This window comes from Rutidosis leptorrhynchoides, chromosome 3, assembly GCF_046630445.1.
Source record: "Rutidosis leptorrhynchoides isolate AG116_Rl617_1_P2 chromosome 3, CSIRO_AGI_Rlap_v1, whole genome shotgun sequence".
Taxonomy (NCBI): Eukaryota; Viridiplantae; Streptophyta; class Magnoliopsida; order Asterales; family Asteraceae; genus Rutidosis; species Rutidosis leptorrhynchoides.
The window spans coordinates 399,378,314-399,386,824 of NC_092335.1; positions in this window are offsets into that span (position 1 = coordinate 399,378,314).

The following is an 8,511-nucleotide window of genomic DNA, read 5'->3' on the forward strand; positions in this document are numbered from 1 at the left end:
CTAATTTTGAATAAATTAAGATTGATTTGTAATCCATCAATTGTAAAAAAAATAAGAACTCGAAACCTATATGAACATGGACATGAAGCTATTACTTGATCCGGATTAAACACTACCAAAATTGTCAAATGCTTATTAAGGTTAAATTTTTAACCCTAACTGTATATTCAGAGTTTATACTAGTAATATGATGAATCAATTATTTATACCACTGAAATACAGATTTCACTTTATGAATTCAGAGTTTAATTTCAGGCTGTATCAGAAAATTGTGATAATGAATGTTGAATTTACAACGACATATATATCATGTTTTGTTTGATTTAAAGAGTTGATGAGTATTGGTAACAAGTATCTAACTTATAGAAAAACCTGTTTCGCAATAGGATTGTTGGGTGATGATAGAGAATGGACAATTGCTTTAGAATAAGCAAGTGCCACTGCAACGGCAAGCGAATTGAGACATATCTTACTTTAGTGCCACGTAGCCGACCCATTAAAACTTTGGACGCAGGTATGCCTTTACTTATATTATTGTGAAATTATTTAGAACATTTGACTTTGGACTGCATTTTTTGGCAATCATTTAATCTGATATCTCTCTTATACTTAAAGTAAACACACAATTGAGTGACAATTCCCATCAACTTTCAATCCTAGCCTGATTAAAGCATTGATGCGTTTGATCGAACTAAATTATACACAAGTGTTGAGAATGCTATAATATCTCGGAGGTTGTGTTGCATCGAAAGTTGTAGAATTACAAACTGCTACAATATCAATAGAAGTATTTTTGGGTCTAGAATAGGCTTCTGAAACAAGAGGGAGAGAAACTTACTTTTGTTAAAGTTGATCAGGCCAAATGGGTGATTGTAATGGGAATACCTGGTATAAAGGTTTTTTTTTTTTTTTTTTTTTTTTTTTTTTAACGGCATTGTAATGGGTATACTTTTGTTAATCTTTGACTAAATCTCTTTTTAAATTTTAGATGTGACGAAATGGGTGTGTTTTCTCACTGGTCAATATGGGTAACTTTTGTCTAGGATGTGATATATCAGGCATGGCATATTTTTAAAAAGCTTTCTTATTCTAATATCAGAAGTACATCATATCTTGCATGGTCCTATGAACTTTGTATGTCTTCATACTGTTATACCAAGTTTATAACCATTATCTATGGCTATGTCAATTGTGTCCATTCACATCTTGATGTGCCATCCTCTCCACTTGTGGGGATTCTGCACGTTTCCCTATCTGATCCATATGTAAATATTATAGGGTATAATGGTCAGGTTGGTTAAGGGGTCAAATTATGACTTATTGTGTAGATTTCTTTATCGAAGTTGCGAATTCACGGGTCATAGTAAATCCATTTTCTTATGTTAAAATTTGTTTTCTTGTCATTTGGGGCATGATTATTTATATTGGGTGTCTCTATAGATAGTGTGATAATTGTTTCATAAACAGTGATATAAGCTTTCTATATAACAAAATACTTCATTGTATCACAAGATTAGTCCGTTCTACTTACTTTAAATGCAATTGACTATAATTGGTTTTTTTTTGACATTTTGCAGTTTTCTCAATTTGCATGGTTCAAATATATAGAAAGTGGTGGTCATGGTCAACTTAACTATTCACTGATCTATGATGTGACAAAATCGATCACGAAGGTTCTCAATCTATTGACTGATGACCAGGTACGTATATGTTTTATAGGTCAAAGTGGTGGTTTTTAAGTTTTGTGTACAAAATGTGTGCCCACTAGCCGTTTTAGAGGATTGCATTGATAGGGCTCTTTATAATCGACAAAGTAGGTGGTATCTAACACTCCATGTGGGAAGAGGCCGGTTTTATAATTCACAAAAACTCATAAACATAAAAAACAGCAAATAAACATTCCAATGGGTTTCGTTCAGGTAATTTCATATCAAATTTTCTTATTTGTATAGTTTTAATAGATGATAACCAAGTGGGCAATTAGTTAAAGCTGTAAAGTTTGAGTCTTTATGGATAAGTGGTGTTAAATGATGCTATATGCTACTACATGATTCAAATTTTAAAAACTAAGTAACTCATCTTTGAAGTTTAGTAGGAAAAAGAAGTGGTATCGATTTGATTAGTATATTTACATAAACACATGATACTTAACTTTATTAATTTTTAAACTATTATTTATTAATAAAATTATTTCAACTTCGGTCGATAAGATATTAAATGTTTGTCAAGTATGTATTTTAATCAGAGATTTTCATGTCTTTATGTTTAATTTTGTTGGTTTATCACTGATTATTTATTATAACATATAATTAATAAGTAATATATTAGTCAGTTCTAATTGAAGGGGTATTAGATATTTTTTATTTCAAAGTTAATATTAGATGATTTAATGGTGTGACTTTGTCATTTTCTTTGGTTAAAGTTGTTAACAAGTAATCATTAGTTGATAATGATTTTCTAAATACAAACTAAAAATCCCTCTCAAGTAATCATTTGTTACACTTTAATCACCTTAAAAATGCATTTCGAAACACCCTGTGATGTAAATGATTATCCTATTTAGCGATTTTACAGGTACAATTAGTTACGGTACTTTATAGACTGCCAGAGTATGGTTGGACCTGGAAGGTATTTCATTTCGTAAATTTCTTAGTTAAGTAGCGTTTGCATAGTTGTGTTATTCTTTTATATTTATACATATAGGATAATTGTTACTAATAAAGTCTCATGTTTGATATCTACCTTGCAACGTTATATCCAACTATTGACTCTTGAGTGGATCCAAATGCCCAGAATAAAGGTATACATATGTGATATTTTCTTATGTAAGTTTATATATATTATTATTAATTTATCTTTTTAGATGGGGTGATGCTATTATGTTAATGTTAATGATCACAATAACCTCCTTTTTAGATGGTCTATACAGTTTCATTTAATTATGTTATTGTTAAATCATAATCGGGTGGCAAGACTATGTTGATAAGTCAAGCGAACATGTTATCTCAGCTGTTGAGCATTTAGAACTTCATGTATTTAAATTTCTATGCTACAACTCATTTGCTTATAAAGGTAGAATTTTAACTCAGATTGCAGAGGCAGTCTTGACCCATTTTCTTATAAGTGGTTCGATCAACATATACATCTATCATGTATTAGAAATTATTTTTTATCTTTATTTTTATATTTTTTGCAGATGTCCATTAGAGAAGCATCCCATGTTGTATAAGTGAACCAGAATTCATTAATACTTAAGAAAAGGGATGTGTGGCTTTGGAAATAGTTATAGGCGTATTCAACCAACCCAAATTGGGCAGGTAAACAAACGAAGCATCTTTAGTTACAATTAGTTTAATCTTTATTTATAAATTAAAGTAGTTTTTTTAAATAATGCTGATTAACTGAGTCACAGGAAAACAATGTTGGTGAATTGTAGTGGGCTGGTTTCGGGTTTAACCATACAAGTACTTTAGCACCTGTTATGTTATTTGGAACCTGCACATTTCAGATGATGAGACAAGTTTCTCTTTCAAAAATAATGGATGCTTTTTTTCAAGATATGAGGGTATTTTGTGGCTGGCATCAGAGAATTAAGATTGAAAAGGTTAGAGAGAAAAAATATCATTTTTGTACTTTGCAAACGAAAATCCACTTGGGTTGGGTGGGTGGTTTGGGTGTTTTATAATTAAGTTTGACTTTTTATGGTCAAACTTGCTTGGTGGTTTGCAGTTATGAAACCTGGAATTGGCGGATGTACATATTGGGACATTATTTGGGGTTTTGGAGTTATAAGGGGAGATTGGGTAGGTTTTTTGATTGTTTTATCACTTTTTTAACTGTCAAGACAATTTGGTCTTTTTAAAAGTGAACGCTGTTAGTCTTCACAGGTTATACTTGAGTCAAAAGTGTCAATTTTATGATAACAGTCACATAGGTTTGTAGATTTTGGTGAAAGTGCATGGTAATGGTGGCACTACTTTCTTATTTAAAGGAGTGATAAGGTTGTACAAATGTTCACTTTTGTTCCTTTTGAAGATTTTGGTCCATTTATGTTTCTTTAGAGGTATGATAGGTATGTTTATGGTAAAACTGTTACTTTGGGTTTGTAGTATAAGAGGACTCTTCATATTTAAAGTACAGTTGATGATCCATTTTCATAACCTAGGCTGCCATATTTTCAATTCGAGTTTCTACCCATATCAGATGCTACTCCAATCTTTGTACTCTGGTGCTTATGTTTCTGAGTCAGTCCTTGGTTATTGGTTACTATTCTATAATGTTTTAGTTGGTGTGTTGCTGTGAAATGGAGCCTTTCCTGTTCACGAGATATTCTTATCAGAGGTGCAGAAACTATTTTTGGGTTAGATTTATTAATTATACTATTACTGGTGTTATATTCGGTGATAAATACCACTATAGTACTATTATGGATTATAATTAGTCCCTTGAAGCGAGATTAGGTCAATGTTACTTCTGCATTTCTGATTTGGGTATTTTACACATCCGTGTTGATAAATTGGGTCAAAATGATCACTGCTATATTGGTTTGGGTCAAGGTTACTGCTGTAATAGGGTTTGGTTCATAATTTATGGCTGAAAGATGATTTGGGTCAAAGTTTCCTTCTTATATGAGTTTTGGGTTGATTATGCTGTTATTGATTTTTATTTTTATTTTTATTTTTTATTTTTTTTAGAACAGCAGGCTGTTATTGAGTCAAAGTTGGTCAATGTTGCTGCCATAATCATATTGTGAGTCAAAGTTGGTATTGTTATGATCATATTGTGAGTCAAAGTTGGTAATTTTTTGATGTTGAAAGTGAGGAAGGTGGTGATGGACATATGAGTGTTGACGCATCGAAACAACAGGTTAAAGAATGCACTTGATTTTAAAGCTGCAATGATCAGTAAACACACAATCATATTTAATCATCTATTTTTGTTATGGTTTTTGCTCCCTATCAAGGTGATTTATTTAATTTAATTTTGTTCGTTTGTGTGGATTTGTACAACATCAATGTTGATGTACTTTTAAAGTTGTTGCTTCTATATGGTATTTAATTGAACAATCAAAGGTATGTAAAGTCACCTTTAATTGTATGTTTGATTGAATATAATGTCGTTTATGCTATACTACTCTAATGTGTGTATATATATAGTACAGGGGTATTTGTTCATCTGTTTATTGCTTTATATATCGATTAGTTGTTTTTGAACTTACTTTGATTTTGTGTTTCCCTAGAAATATTGATTTTCTTTATCAATCAACTATTACTTGCAGATAATCGATTCAACCGGAAACTGTTATTGTGAACATGCTGTTAGGAAGATGAAAGACTGATCAGGTAATTAAATCTTATTTTATATGCTATTTTATCGAATACCGTTTGTAATCAAGTCTTATTTTTGTGAATCACGAGCTCAAACATTGATGTGAATCACGAGTCCAAACTTTGATGTTTCTGGTTTCATGTGTTTTTTTGAACTACATCAACTCCTCTTATGAAACCCTAATTTATTTACTGTTTATGTTCTTCGTGGCGGTCGTTTCGATTTCACCATAGGGTATTGGATTTTGTGCGAGCCGTTGCGGTTCAAGGCGAATCATTTCTGTCTGCGCAATTATCATCTGACCCTAGGGTGTTTGATTTTGTGCCAGCGATACATGATTAAAAACCCTGAATTTTGTTTCTGTTTGTTACTTTATCAAATTAAAAACCCTAAATTTTTGTAGGGTTGATTCACAGTTGGGTCATCGAATTTGATTTCGGATTCTAAAAATGACATCAGGTATGCTTTATTGAAATTTTGTCCAACTCTTGGTTCCTTTTCTTGAAATTTAGTCCAACTGTTATTTTTTTCCTGCATATCGGTAGTTCCAGATAGATTTGGCAAGGGCTTCCTTTTTGCAATATTAGAACATATGCTCTTGAGTGTCAATGGTTAGGCGCTTCTTTGCAATATTAGATTGAGTAATAATTCATGTTTTAGTCCCGCAAATTTGCGGGTTTTTCTACGTCATTCATCATCCAAAATGACAAAAAAAGACAAGAATTGAAGATTTTATGAATATGCTTATAAATAAAGTGATTGGTTGGGGTTTAAAGAAAAAAGGTAAGATTTTTATGAATATACTTATTGAATGGAGATGTGTTTACGACCCCTAACTCTTAGTTTAGGGTTTCACATGTGAATGTTGTAAATGAACGCTCAACGGTTTGATTTGCTTATTTTGTTTTGTGGATTAAAGATTGGTGCGGGCTCCTGCTATGAGTGGTGGGATCGTGAACAACTTGATAACCAGTGACGCCCTTACGTATCTGAAGGATGTGAAAGACATGTTTAAGGAGCCCGCAGATAAATATGTAGAGTTTCTTGAAGTAATAAATATTTCAAGGCACAAAAGTTTGAGTCAACTGTTTGTTAATGTGTTTTTAATGATACAATAGTGTGGAAATTGTTTTGATCAGTTGTAATGTTTGTCCTTTTTTATAATTGAAACTACAGGTGTAATAGAAAGAGTGAAGGCATTATTTAAAGGTCACTCTGAACTTATTTTGGGATTTAATACTTTTCTAACAAAGGGATACATAATCACTGAAGAAGATGAGGTGCCTGCAAACAAGACTCCGGAGTTTGAAGAAGCAATTGAATTTGTAAGCAAAGTTGTGGTAAGAACAACCTTATAGCGTTATAACAGTTTTTTTTTGGGAATCGTTGTCTAACTATATTTATGTATGCATTTAAGTAATTTTGACGTTATGATCGTGTCTACAAATCTTTTCTTAATAATTTGAATATGCACAGAACAAGAAGTAAATATGATAATGAAGTTCGCTAGGAGGTTTGTTATTTATAAGTATTTATTATCTTCATATATTCTTGGTGGTTTTTATTTATCTTCTTGACCAATTGCTATCTATTTCAGGTTGTTGCTCTTCTTCATAATGAGCCATACCTGTTACAGGAGTTTACCAAATATTTGCTTGTTCCTGGAGCAACACAGTCGAATCAGTACGCTGATTCCAGTAAGAATTGTAATTCTCACATACACAAAACTAACTAACCTGTTGGTACAATTAGACCGTCGCATGCTGGGAAGGCAGTGTCAAATTTGCTAAATCTTCATAAATATTAAAATGAACATTATTTCTTTACAAACACTCATATAGTCCTGCGAATTCGCGGGTCCTCCACTAGTATCAAAATCGAAACCGGACCGAAAACTGAATTTGAATTCGATTCTGTTTTAATTAAAAGCGAAAAAATTAATTTAATCAAAATAAATATAAATATTGACTTTATAACTTGATTTTTTGTCTATCTAAATTAATAATTTAATATATTTTTGTTAAATTTGGTTTTGAATTTGGTTTTCGGTTAAACATAATTCAAAAAATTATAACCGTATCGATAAACAAATGAATTCAGATTTGAAAACTGAACCGAAAACCGAATTCAGATTTGATTCAATTTTTCAGTTTGGATTTGGTTTGATTTTCAGTTTAAATGGTATGAAATCAAATATTGAACACTCCTACTTGTGATTACAGTGTTTAAATGATGATAATACTCATAATCATAGTAACGGAACATGTCCCTAGTAGCGGTCTGCCTCGAAGATACAGTAGACACAATAACAGAAAAATAGTTTTCAATAACACCATCGTTCAACGCATCATCGTCTACTATTGGTAGACGTTTACACAGTTGAGATCGCATCAACAGCCAAAGCAAAACACAAATAAAAATAATAGGCATATAATACAACAATGGTCACAAACATAGCAGAGGCAAGTTATAGTGAACAGGGCATTTGACATTTTCTACAAAAACAATCGCATACTCTTATTAAGAAAAAAACTATAATCTACAATAAGGGAACCTGTTTATAACGAAGAACTTCAATAGAAAATCGATCCACAGCAAATGTACAATCCCTACAAAAAAACATCAGCATGACAATTCGAACAAAGAGAACGAAGCTAATGGCAATCACTACAAACATGCGATAACCTCATATATCTCCTTGATCGACCTCTTATTCGGGCAATGAGGAAAACGATGTGACGACCCGGAAATTTCCGACCAAATTTAAACTTAATTTTTATATGATTTCGATATGATAAGCAAAGCGTGTAATGTTGAGTCTAGAAAATTTTGAAACGATGTTCATATATTCAATTGACCTTCGACTGCTTTCGACGATTCACGAACAACTAATTTTAAATAAATATGTATGACTTGAACTACATTAATAAAATATTAATTAATTTAGTTGTTAAAACTAATTCTGTAAAATATTATGCGATAACTTGTTATTAAAACGTATTTATATATATAAAGTATATCAAATATAATTACACGTGCAATTCTATGAACTTGTTAGTATTCAATATGAATATATATATATATATATATATATATATATATATATATATATATATATATATATATATATATATATATATATATATTGATTATGGTAATAAATAAGAAATATCACTGAAACAT